Source organism: Mixophyes fleayi, chromosome 6 (genome assembly GCF_038048845.1).
Source record: "Mixophyes fleayi isolate aMixFle1 chromosome 6, aMixFle1.hap1, whole genome shotgun sequence".
Lineage (NCBI taxonomy): Eukaryota > Metazoa > Chordata > Amphibia > Anura > Limnodynastidae > Mixophyes > Mixophyes fleayi.
Window position 1 is genome coordinate 31,522,993 of NC_134407.1, and position 14,334 is coordinate 31,537,326.

Sequence of the window (14,334 nt, forward strand, 5' to 3'; positions counted from 1 at the left end):
TACAACCTTCCCAATTACAGTTTGCCCCCTTGTCTCTTGCTGCAGGCAGAAAAACCAAGAGGATTGTTTCCCTCTTGCTTGCAGCAAGAGACAAGGGGGCAGACTGGTGGAAAGGAAGCAGGGCTGCTATGGTACCTATAGAGAGATGCTGTTAAAGTCTACAAACAGCAAGGGCTGGGTGTTATCCCTATAGTGCGAAATGTGGAGCAGTGTTGTTACTGCAGTCTGTATCTAACAGTGGTGCTGGGGAAGACGGAAACCAGAGAGCAGAAAAGAGGAATGAAGCCAAACAGAGCTGAAGGACGCAGCCGAGCAGTAGACGATAGCATAGGGGGGAAAAACAGAGGAAAACTTTATAAAACTGGAACACACAGTAGAACATGAAAGCAGACAAAATCAGAGGAGCATAATGCAGCAGAGGTGGACAGTGGTGGATAGCAGAGCAGGAAAGCAGAGCAAAGCAGAGGAGGATGATGCAGTGGAGGTGGATAGTGGAGGATAGCAGAGCAGGAAAACAGAGCAAAGCAGAGGAGGATAATGCAGCGGAGGTTGATAGTGGAGGATAGCAGAGCAGGAAAATAGAGCAAAGCAGAGGCGGATAGTGCAGAAGGAGAGTATAGCAGAGCAGGGAAGCAGATAAAAGAAGAAGAACAGGGGATAATTGGTAAACAGAAACAGCAGACTAGACATAAACAGAGAGACTGGCACTGGTGTAAGATGGGCAGGCAAATAATCGTGTCCTGCCCACCCATCCTGTGATAGATAGTACTGTACAGCACCATCTGGTACCTCAGTCAGCCAAAAGTGCACAATGTCTAGGCTTACTATAGCCTCACCTTGTCTATTTCAATATTATGATCTGTGATTGCTGTACATTACACATCTTACATATTACATTCTATATCTTACACATACCATGTGCCCCAATATTTACAATTCAAACTACTTTGACACTTTTATGACCAAGCCAATTGTCCCATCGTTACAATATGCCCAGATGCCGACCCCTACTTGTGTGGCTGGTGCATACCCAGTTAAGTCCTATTTGGAATTTCAGCACTGGAAAGTAAAAATCCCAAAAAGTGTGGTGCATCGGCATGTCATAGCAAACAGACATGTTTTCCCTCATGCTGTCCACTTACGATCGGCTACCAGTAAAGGGTAGTTCCAGGCAACCTCTGCCTTATTTTGCTTTGCCATATAGGCATCAATCCTCTACTGACCACCATGGGGTTTGTTTGCATTTGATGTTATGTTTACACTTTTCCCCAAAACACCTTCTAAAGATGTGTCTGCCTGTCTGTACATCAAGGCAGATGTGTAGCTTGCAAAGGCTGCTCCTGATGTTTTAGATGGGTGGGGGGCAACTCCATTAGCTGCGAGGGTCCGTAGTGGACTGGCGCACTGTAATTATGGATACAATAACGGCAATTATGGCAATGAAAACTTCGCTCATCGTTACTTATATCTCTATGAGGAACGAGCAAAAAATGAGCAAAGATATTTTTACCTGAACGACACACAGAGACATAACGTGTGATGCTACTACTACAGCTATTTGAATTCACCATTATGTGTACTGGATGGACCATCAAAACGCAGCTGTGCGACACCAACACATTTTGCAGTGTGTCGCAGGGGCTCTTCATAAAAGACCTTCCTTTATCTTGCTTCAAAATTTGTCACAGATCTTCTAATTAAAATGTGTATCTTTGAACCCTTTGGAATCGGTTCCCATGAATTTCTGTGACTAAAGTATACAGAGGAAAATCTTTTAAAAGAAGTACATGTTTTTATTCTAGAGATCTGCAGGAAGTATATTTTAGAAATCCTAGGAGGTCATTGATCTTGCAAAAGATGTATCAGTTTGCTTGTTAGTGAATTGAGCACTGAATCCGGTTTCCACTTCTAAAAGTTGTCAAAATTCTGGCATCTGTCTTGTCACTTAAACACACTATATACACAATTGTGAGTTTTAATTGCCTTTAAACTGGAAGCTCAAATTCATTCTTAATCTGTTTATACAGAAAAGTTCATTTTTTCAGTCTGGGAAACATAAGAGGCTTCAGAATCCATTTGTTTGCATTATCCAAGCAAACTGGTATTCAAAGTAATTCATTGGTCAAATATTTGGATTAGGTTTAAAATAGTTTAATCTAAAAATGCTATAGCTGCAAACACATCTGTATGGGAGAACAAATTTGCCAATCTTCAAATTAAGTAACACAACTAAAATTAGCTTAACCAAATTTTGTATATTAATAGTTATTTTTTATTTTTTTTTCTAATTTATGTACTTTATATTTTTCCAAACACATTTATTCTGTAATGTATTGAGTAATGTAGTTGGCAGTCAAGGAGGTCTTACTCCAATTAAAGATATGATCAACAAATGATAAAAAGACATTTTACTGTTGCATTATCTTTCAAAAGCAAAACATTTGAAGGAGTCCACACTATTGTTTCTCTCTTTTATTTTATTTTTTTATAATATATATGTATTTATATGTATATATGTACATGAACTTCTTAAAAGCGCTCTCTTCTAGATTGCTGCCTTGTCGATACAAAGAAGGGTATCACCAGGCCCGGTCGCTCCCATTAGGCAAGGTTAGGCAGTTGAATATATAAAATAATTCTGGGCGCAAAATAAAGATAGCCGATATAAGAGGAAACATAAAATAAATAAAAATTATGTTTATAAACAGATATACATATAAGATCAGTGCACTGAAATACAACTAAAATTGCTAATATACACTGTATAAGCAAATAGACAAAGGTTAATAAATAACCGTAATGTAACATACGTCTTGCTATTGCAGGTACGTATGCAAAATATATTAAAAGGACAAAACCCAAATGGGAGAGAGAGAGTTAATAGAAAGTCTCAACAGGGCAAACTGCTAATCACTGTAATAGCCTGTGGATACATACAGTTGCAGTGTTCCTTAGTAATGGTCCCGTGAAAAATAAGAACTCTCTGTGGTTTGCATCAAGGTGATGATTCAGTTAGACTTATAGCAGTTCACTCACCCTTGATGTATCCAGACATTAAGTCCTAAATGAAATTCTTGAAGTTGCGCTTTCTCAAAGACTGATACTTTTTCAGTAGATCCAGTCCTTCTGAGTTCAACATCGGCGCAGGTGATTGTCCGTCACACTCCTGCGTCTATTGCCGAATGCCTTCTGCAAGCGAGCTCACAATATGTAAAGATTGAAATTGAAATATAATTGATAGTAACCAACGCGTTTTATCATTATTTGCTATAGAACTCAACAAAAATAGGGGTTAAATGTTAACCACACCTCCGGAACAAAATGGTATAAATGACACCCAAATGTAACTATGAGCAACTTGCCCTGAGGAAGCCCACCTAGATGAGTGAAACGCGTTGGCTACTATCCATTATATTTCAATTTCAATCTTTACATATTGCAAGCTCGCTTTTCAACTTTTTATATATTGGAAAGGAGCGAGTTAATTGTTATGGGATCTGGACTAAGCACATACACACACATACATGAGGAAAGTACATTTATAAAACAAACAGGCAATGAATTCAGAGTAAAGGAAACTTGATAGTGTATTTTACCATCTGTGCAAAACTGTTTTGTACATGAAGCTATACATCTGCTTGTAATCTTTCCGGATATAAGTACCATTGTTCCTCTGATGTGTTACGTGTATGTAAACATATGGTTAACTCTTCATACTGTATAAATGTATATCAGAAACTGTGTGTAAGTGGCTGGAAGGACAGTATATGTATTGTGTATATGATTCTACGTCCCACGATTAGGATATCTGCTAGGGTGTGAATGATAATAATATATATTATTCCTATGGCTAACGCAAGGAGTTAATTCAGAGAATAATATTATTTCTGCGAAAACTGGAAACTGCCTTTGTGAGTGGGTAATTAATGAGATTAGTTATTAAAGGGTCATCAAGTATTTGTCTTGCTATTAAGCCTTAAACATTCTTTTAACATTATCATAGTAAACAACCAAATTTTCATGGAATTGATTCTAAAGATTGTATAGTACATAATTTTATTTTGTACTGAACTGCTGAACTTTGAAAAACAAAAACAGAGAGTTGTTCCAGAACTTTAACTACTAAGATAATGTGACAGTTGTTTTCGTCGGTGGCGCCTGTCATCACTCATGAGCTTTTATCCAACTGGAAAACATCAAATCTACTTGGAAGCAATTGTAAGGATACTGCATCAACATACAAGCCTGCGATACCTGTGGTTGCCATGGTAACTGGCATCACAGCTCTGACTTTAGGCCTTATATTCCAGTATGATTTGCCATTGATCTGTACTATGTACATGAGAATGTGCCAATTGTCCCTATTTTCCAGGTTTTATCTCTGAAACATTGTTTTCCCTGCAAATATCACTATTTTTTAATATTAGCCAAATGCATTATGAACAAAGAAAAATGCAGACACACAACTAAAGAAGTTGCTTCCTAATTTGTGACACCATACTACTATATTTGCATGTGGATTACAGCTGAAAGATGGCATTGACTGAAGGACAAGCATCATTGACAGAGTGGCCTGACCTGGGTGTACATTCCATACACCAGTGGCAGACAATCTGATTAGCTTCAGGATCCCCATGGATGGCCCTCTGACCTTCAAAATGGCCATACATTACCCTTAATCTCAGTAACAAGTAAAAACAATTTATTAAATCAAAGAAAAGACACCGATTGTAATAAAATATCAGCTATAGCTATAACAACCAAGTCTGACAATAAACCAGGAGAGAGCTAGGGGCCACAGGTGAAGGTTTAGGGGCCCGTATGAGGCCCTAGGGACCCCTGTTGCCCATCACTGCCATACAAAATGCAAGATAGATTTAGTTCTGCTTGACACAATATTGTAATGAGCTGGAAAGTGCGTTGAATTCAAAATTCTTCTTACGCAATCTCAGAGGGGGCAGTAATTGAATCTCAACCACTACCTTCAATTAGATCAGGCCTGTCCAACCTGCGGCTCTCTCCAGATGTTGTGAAACTACAAGTCCCAGCATGCCCTTCCATCTATCAACAGGTTGTCTACTGGCAAAGCATGCTGGGGCTTGTAGTTTCACAACATCTGGAGGGCCGCAGGTTGGACAGGCCTGAATTAGATGCTTTGGTTCAATCTGGGCACACTTTATAGAGGAAGCACAGTAATATATCAGACATGAGCCAATGTAGTAAAGATATTAAAATCCACAATCCTGACACATGGAATGTAGATAGACTGGGAATCCCCTTCCTGCCTATATATGTAATTTAGCGCATATATGAAGGTCATACAAGCAGGATTGTAGGACCAAAAAAGGGAAAAATTACCAAGGGGTTGTCAAAATGTGCATCCTCCCTTTTAAATGCTCTGTGGTAATATAAGTGGAAACAGCTGTAAATAAAAGCCAGCTGCACACCTGCATTTTAACACATTGCAGGTAGATTAGAGAAATGGACAAGAGTGTGGCAAATACAGATCATGCCAAAAATGAAAAAACAGCTGGGTGCAAAACATCTAATGACTGAATACAGTATTAATAGCACATAAATGGTGATTACCGAGGAGTACAGGGATCTACGAGTCACTATTTCAGGTGATTTAAGTGCAGGCAGACAGCAAACCTACCAACATTTAAAATTCCTGAGACACAGCCACGCCTCCTCTGAAAGAGGGGCATGGTCACCTTACATTAGGGACATGTCTATGCCCCAACAGGTAAGGTCCTGCCCCAGGGGTGTGTCTAGTGCATCCTCTCACTTTTGAGTTACCACATGAACCAGAGGAAAGTGTGGCAGTCACTTCCAGGGTAAGCAGGACATCCCTTCCAACTTCCCATGAGTTGTGACAAATGTGCTGTCCCGCATGGTGGGTCCCTCCAAATTGGGACTGTCAAGTTTTAATCGGGACATGTGGGAGGTATTGGACAATGTAGCAGAGCATTGGAGAAGGACAGGCGTATGTTAGGTTGCACAGGAAGAGGAAATACTAGCAGAAAGAAACATAGAATTTGATGCCAAATAAGAACCGCTTGGCCCATTTAGTCTGCCCTTATTTAACCTATTAAACCCTTTTTGATCCTGTATACTTTATAAGGCTATACTTCTGTCTACCCCAAGCATGTTTAAACTGTTCTACTGTATTAGCCTCTACCACCTCTGATGGGAGGCTATTCCACTTATCCACTACCCTTTCTGAGAAGTAATTTTCCCTCAGATTTCCTCCAAACCTACCTCCCTCCTGTGTCAGTGCATGTCCTCGTGTTCTAATATTTCTCTTCCTTTGAAGAATGTTTCCCTCCTGTGCCTTGTTATAAGCCTTGATATAACAGAGAAGGGAGAGGGGGTATAGGATAGAAGATTTCAAATATATCTTGGGGGCTTTAACAAGGTTCAGCAATAGAGCATTTTACAGAGGTACAGTTTTATGGTAGAGGAATGTAAACATGCTTGGGATAGACATAAAGTTACCTTGTACACAAAAATCCATTTAGATAGTACTGAGTAGGAGGGCATGTGCCTCATTTGCTCATAAAATTTCCCTGGAACTTGTGGCCTAGATCTACCCAAAGATATACTTCCTAACATTCTCCATTGGAAAATTGTGAAGAATTCGCACTACATCCCGATCCACCCAAACCTTGCTCTAATCCACCCATAACATGCCTCTTTTGTAGTGAGGCTAGACTCCTATTTCAGCAGGACATAATCCTTTTTTGCCAATGTAAATTGGGACTTTTCAAAGCTAGGAAAGCTGGCATGTATGTAAAGATGTTTCAAAGCACAGATAAAATGCCATTTATTTAGTCTTATGGTCGTGGAAACACACATCTATATAGTTAAAAGTGAATTAACACATACAATAGCTGCTTACATATATGTCATTACAGGACTGGACAAACCACCAAAATTTAGGAGTTAGTAATGTATCTGCAGCGGTCAGCAAATACCAACAAATGTCTATGCATTCTCTCCCTGCTATGCATGCCACTAACTCAGAGCGCCATCTTTAGTTCAAAGTCCCCCAACTCCTACTGGTTAAATCAACAGAGGTTGAGCTTTCTACTAAAACAGAGCTTGCTATTGGTGGCTGCTAGCACAGCAAGCTCCGTTCTGACCTCCATTCCAGCCCATGGTTACTTCCAGCTTTGGATAACTGGCGTGTCCGCTGAATTCTACTGGCTGTAAGAATTCCGCTGGATTCTACTGGCTGTAAGAATTCCGCTGGATTCTACTGGCTGTAAGAATTCCGCTGGATTCTACTGGCTGTAAGAATTCCGCTGGATTCTACTGGTTGTAAGAATTCCGCTGGATTCTACTGGCTGCAAGAATTCCGCTGGATTCTACTGGCTGCAAGAATTCCGTTGGATTCTACTGGCTGTGCAGGCCAGAGGTCATTGTGGCACTGTCATGTACAGGGCCCGGCAGCGCTATATACTCATATCCCTGGGTCAACTCTAGTTGTCAGGGAGTTTTTTAGTCGATCTGAGGCCTGGAATTCACTCAGCCCTGCCATAGTAACAAAAATTATTCATAATGTAAATAACAGCTGTAAGTGTTAGAGACTGGAAGGCAGAAAGAGAATCAGGGGTTTGAAAAAGCTTATAGTACTAAATGTGCAATAATATACTGGGGAAGTCAATAATTCCAGAACCGACATGAGAAATGAGCCACTAGTGCAGTTATCTTCATAAATACATGATAGGCAGCAAAGAGCTGTATCTATGCCGTTGGGTAAAACATCCAACTTCCTCATTCAGCATCAATCATTTATAGTGCTATATCGTGCAGACTGTCCTACTTACTTATACCATTGAGCCTTTAATACAGGATGGGTGAGTGCCTGGAATATGACAATCACTGCAATACCTGTTCAACAGCATTGAATGTTCCGAAAATGTATCTCAAGCACCAAGTGTGGCTTTTGTAAAGACTTCTGAGCCGGAAACGTGAGATTTTTGGCAAAATATGATATCCATGGCTTGCATCAGATAACATGTTTATACAGAAGAAAATATAACTTTTTTCAGAATTAATTCATGTACCAGGAATCCTGAACAGCAGTTTAGAGTCATTTATAGGGTGCAGAGAAGGTGTCCAACAAGTGGCATTGTGACATCCTGAAAATATATTTGTGGGCATTAAACTGATTTCTATAAAACTGTTTTCTTTCGGCTAAATGCAGAACAAATATATTTTGCAAGGGATGATGGTCAGACCTGGAGGATTTGAGGTGTCCCCCATTGCTGCACATAGGTGAAACGATGTACAGTATCTTACCAGCAATTCATTCTTGGTTTTAGATGCCACAAGCTGGAGAGGTGGCAGAAAGTCATACTTTTCATGACACGTTTGCAATGTCCCTTGCTCCATACAGTAGCAACAACACTACAAGTAATGCAAATAAATGTGCACGTAAACCAAAGCCTTTAAAAAAGAGTGAATTCAGATATTTCATAGACGAAATAAAAGCAGACTCCATATCCGCTTACTGTTGGCACTACATATATAAACTATACTACTAGTAATAATAATAATTAATTATAACAACAATAACAATACTAACTCTATAAGGATGCTGTAAAGCCATTGGTTAAATACTTTAAATAAAGCCTGAAAGTTCATTCAATGAGGTAATAAAGAAAGTGAAAAAGTGCAATGACAGTTTGTGAAAGAAACATGTTGCAAAATTAGCAGGAGAGCATCATAATTAAATGACACCTCTGATTCAAAATGGGCAGGATTTAACCAAAAAAAGGGCAAAGCTAATCAGTGGGTCTGCAGCATGATATGTAGGACGTGTAAGGAAGGTAAGTAGCGCTTGCATCTAAAACCAACCAAAAACTACTGCAAATAAGTAACTTGTTTTACGGCATCTCAGACCTGGCCCAGGATGAGCACAAGGAGTTATTTTGGGGATAATGGATCATCATCATCATCATCACCATTTATTTATATAGCACCACTGATTCCGCAGTGCTATACAGAGAATTCACTCACATCAATCCCTGCCCCATTGGAGCTTACAGTTTAAATTCCCTAACACCAGGGCCGGTGCAAGGTCTGTAGGCGCCCTAGGCAAACTTTCAGCCTAGCACCCGAAGGAAACCCACGCAAACATGGGGAGAACATGCAAACTCTATACAGATAGGGCCATGGTCGGGAATCAAACTCATGACCCCAGTGCTGTGAGAAAGAAGTGCTAACCACTCAGCCACCGTGCTGTCCAAAATGGTTATTTTGGGGACATTGGTTATTTGGGGGACATTAGACTTAAGACATTGGTAAATTTTAAATGAGAAAAAAAATGTCCAAACTGCTTTTGTTCAACATTTCTGTGCAGCCATTTTTATAAATGTCTCTTGACATATTTAGTAAAAGTTGCAGACTTGGCATCTTCCAAAGGAGGGTAAAATATTATGTCAAATTCCAGAGCCAGTTAGATCTTAAGTAGCCAAGAAGATGTACATCCATTGACCTTAATGAAACCGACTCTCACAAGTCACTTTTTAGGTGCATTGGCTGACTGGCACCTGGGATTGATGTAGCTCTGCCTCGTAGAATACTACGGGGTATATTTACTAAACTGCGGGTTTGAAAAAGTGGAGATGCTCCTATAGCAACCAATCAAATTCTAGCTGTCATTTATTTAGTACATTCTACAAAATGATAGCTAGAATCTGATTGGTTGCTATAGGCAACAGCTCCACTTTTTCAAACCCACAGTTTAATAAATATACCCCTAAGAGATCGCAATAGTAAATGTTTGCAAGCATTTGTTTTCATTTATTGCCAGAAAGTACTGACTCTTTTTTTCAGTGCAATACAAATAATACAATATGAATTTAATTACAGTGATTTTGCTGTTTTGTATGAGAATGTTTGTAGAGGGAAATATAAAATGACAGTTATTTTAAATAATATTTTGTTTACATAATCGTAAAAGGTCTGTTTTTGAAGTGGGTAGAAAATAATTATTTGTTTTACTGGTTCTTTTATTGAGGATATAATTTACAACATGGCATACTACTCTGTGCCCAGTGTATTTTGTTCCACGCTATATATATATATTTACTACAATAAATTTAAAGCTATATCATGACGCTAATAACATGAAAAGAGCAATGTATTCTGTTCTAATTATACTGGGGGCTAGTTATGCAAATATCATAAAGTTTCTGCAGCACAGTGCAACCAATCGGATCTCTTTAGTCTTTCTAGTAAAGTTCAGAAAATGAATCCAAGCAACTAATTGGTTGGTAAGGGATAGAAGCAGTTTTTTGCACATTTACCTGTACACCATGTTCTACAATAAGTTGTAGCGATCTCCTTAGTGAATATATCCACATCGCGGAGGGATGGATGACTATAACGCAATACAGAAATCTGTTTTTTTAGATGAAGAGTATCTCTGAAAATATATATTGTAGATCACTGTTACTATTGCTATCTATGGATTAATATTTAGAACTAATTGAAATAGTGATACCATATGTGTAGGTGTTTAGTTGCATAAAAATATTGGGCAAGACTGTTGCAATTATGCACAAGACCTCATAATAATTGGGATTGCTATGACTTTTGTTCACTGTCATACATTTGTTTATTGTGTAATGTTATGTAACATGCATAATCAGAAACTTGTATTTCACGCCATGCTCTACAGTGAAAAAAACCTCATTTTATATTCAAAACAAGGTAGCTTTATTTCTGTTCTTTGCACAATCCTCCGTTTCATCATCAGGAGGTGCATTGTAATGCAGTGCGTGTTTAAACAAAATTAATGGTTTTATGCAGAAGGAGACAAAAGACTTGCAGGGAGAATGTAAAATCTCTCCATATGTTTCCATAAATGATTGTTCCTCCAAGGAGTCTCCATTCCCTTCTCCTGCCTTTATATATTGTAAAAGTGTCCATAAACGCACATGGCACTTAGCAAACAAAATTGTAAACACATCAATCAGCTGCAATAAATCTCCATCACATTGTTTAGCATTTTCCTTTTAATAGGTCAGAAGCTGTTCAAACTGTGTGAACTTCTGAGTGGAATGAATGATTATGGAACAAGTGAGAACTATGAATATGTTTAAACTATCTGCAAACATCCAGGTCACTGCAAAGAACAGACTTCTTTCAGTATTTGTCTTCCTGATTTTTCTTTCTCACAATATTAAAACTTTGTTATAGCTGCTTCAACAGAGATTGTCAAATTAACATTTTAATCAAAGTGGATCCATTACCTCCACACTTCATTGAAGGTGGCCATTTTGTGGGCTGTACCAGCCAATAGTAATGTCATAACTTGATAGGCTGCATTCTCATGAAAATAGCTCAGCCCACAAAATGGCTGCCTCCATAGTATGTGCATGATGGGTCTACTTTTAAATGCCTGGATTATAACCTAGGGTTAGAAACACACTACCGATATGTCCCTGTTTACAAACATTCATAGGCTTTAAACTAGGACTAAAGAGCTCCTGGAACTTTTTAGTCAGCTTAATTTTGCTATTTTCCAAAAAAAAGACTCTACAAGTGATTGTAGGTAAAACCTCACCACCTCAAAGAACGAATTCATGTAACATAGAATTATATAACATACACACCTGAATCCCTACTTAATCCTTTATTAACCAAGGTACTTGGCAGCTTTGTGACCAGTCGTATGTTTTTTATTTGTTTGTCATTCAGGCTTAATTTTATCATTTTATGTGTTAGGGTATTTTGGTAGTATGTTTCTTAGCTTTTATAACCCTGAAAATAATATAGACAAAAATAGTTTAAAATATGTGATCACCTGGGACAAAGCATGTGGAAGCTGTGCAGAGATAACCGAGTGATCACTGACTATTCAAAACAGTTGCTGACCGTCTCTCCTAGCTCCTGGCCGCCATTTTGGAGCTGTTTCATATGGGTATTGTGCGGCTAAGTCTATCAGGTTGTCTATCACTGGTGTAGAGCAATCAAGTAGCACTGAATCAATAGTTGCTGAATGAGCAGATGTAAATTAATATTTGTACAGTCCATTTAACTGAAAAAGCTGTGTACCGTGGTGAAAAACAATGCATGGTCAATAATCATCATCATTTATTTATATAACGCCACTAATTATGCAGCGTTATATGGAGAACTCACTCACATCAGTCTCTGCCCAATTAGAGCCAACAGTCTAAATTCCCTAATACACACACACAGACAGCGGGAGAGTCTAGGGTCAATTTGACAGCATCCAATTAACCTACTAGTATGTTTTTGGAGTGTGGGAGGAAACCGGAGCACCCGAAGGAAACCCATGCAAACATGGGGAGAACAAACAAACTCTACACAGATAAGGCCATGGTCGGGTATGGAACTCATGACCACAGTGCTATGAGGTAGAAAAACTAACCTCTAAGCCACCATGCTGCCCAATGACAGTACTTTGTAGTAGCAGTGATCCATGTTGTAACAGTGAAGTAGTCAATAGGATTTTGATACATAGAACTGACCTGTTTACAAGTTCACCCCTCCCCCGTCATATCCTCTGTTGTTCAAAATTGTGGTTATAAAGCATAGGAATTATGCTACAGTTTTAATGCACACATAATACATATGTTCCAGTTTTCATTTACTTTCCACAATAAAAAATATGCTTAAAGTTTAGCAAGCACTTGAGTTAATGAAGGGTGGATGTGTGGTAACGGTAATAAAGCCACCAGTTGGTTTTTCCATATGTAAATGAATGTCTACTCAGAACACCACCCACCCTCTGCCAATGTAAATATATGGCTGGTGGAACAATGTTTAGTAATGCAGATATTCAGGATATACAAGGCTCTAACAAGTCCACTTTGGTCTATTCCCAGTAGGTCATTGTCACATGCTCTTCAAAATATATCGTTTTGCATTTGTCAAAGTTTATTTGAAAAAAGACAATGACTCTTTGGTTTTAGGATTTGTTCGGGCCTGTACACACAGACGCTACATTTACATGCCCAACAAGCTTGCTTTAACAGTTAAAGTTGAGAACATAATGTAACCAATGGACATGCTTAGTTTTTTGACAAGGGTTCACATCAATTTGTTTCATGTCACTTTTTACATTGCCTGCAACATTTGTGACAATATAACAGCGTTCTATGGAAACACTCATTAAGTACATAGAGCTATTTGTATTAACGAACGTAGAGCCCCTGAACCGCCGCAGTGCTCCACTTTTGGAGCAAATGGGTGCCATAAGTATGAATTGTTTTGTTTTTTTACATACAACAGCTCAGCTTCAAAATTGGTGCAGATCGGACCTCCGTCACCTCCAATGTGGCAGAGGATTGTGCTGCGCAGAGAAGGGGCAGCTGACACACCGCATACTAATGATAAGTCTTATTACTATATATGTTTATGCTGTAGCTCCTCCTGACTCCTTCTCCAGGCACTCCTCCTAGTAGAAGGGCTTGCAAAGCACCAGAGGAGGCAACTATGGAGGGAGTAAAAATACACCACTGTTTGCTTAACATTTGCAACAGTACATATGCTGGAGGGATGATTTCAGCACAAACTTCTAATGCTTTGTTAATAGCGAGGGCAAAGTACAAGAACTAGTCTACATTTTTCAGCAGCCATCGTTCTTCAATGAACTGGGTGTGCGAGCCCTTTATGTCCAGAATGTAAGTAGATCTAGGACAGTGTAGCACATTCTGACACTGGCAGATTCTTGTGGGGCATTCCTGATTTTCCGGGACTGTCCTATATTATTTTTAACCCAATTGAAGGGAAGCACCCTATCCAAGTAGCCCAGACGTAGACAATCTTTTGTCATCCAGTTGTTGTGCAAATAAAAATTCCAGCATTCCTGGTTTGCTGGGACTAGTATTTCCACTACTGTTGGATTATGCTGGGGGGGGTCCCTTTGGGAATATGATGATGCCTGTGTGGGAGGAAGGGGGCAACAAGGGATAGATTTATCTTCCATCTGTGAGTGACGTGTCTAGATTGGATAAGACAGAGTGAAATGTTTATGTGTATATGGGGGGGAGGGGCATAAGACTACTCATTACTAGCAGTCCAGAGGACTATAACAATATATATGTATATATGTGTTGTAATGTTGAATACATGCAGGACAAAGGAGAACGTGCAAGTACTATAATCAGAGTAATATGGTAAATGGTGCCGGGAATGCCATGGTAAAGGCATTTTTAGCATTGAGAGATCAGTGGGGTAGAGGGGTTTGCCTAGAGTTCTATGGGGTCTTAATCTGGCTCTGTTCTCCAAACAGTGTATTAATAAAAGATGTTGAGTTTTGTGAAATTCACTTGACATAGTAAATTGCAT

The 14,334-nt window shown here is 39.0% G+C and overlaps 1 protein-coding gene across 3 annotated transcripts in view; it reads right to left on the reverse strand.

Moving 5' to 3' along the window:
- ADGRA1 (adhesion G protein-coupled receptor A1) overlaps positions 1 to 14,334 on the reverse strand; it is a 493,506-nt gene that overhangs the window by 428,652 nt on the left and 50,520 nt on the right. Inside the window, exon 1 of one of the 3 annotated variants that reach the window (XM_075216184.1) lies at positions 3,037 to 3,103. The exons of the other annotated variants lie outside the window; for them this stretch is intronic. The gene's annotated coding sequence lies outside the window, so the exon portion shown is untranslated. Of the gene's footprint in view, positions 1 to 3,036; positions 3,104 to 14,334 lie in introns of those variants that run through there. 3 annotated transcript variants of the gene reach the window in all.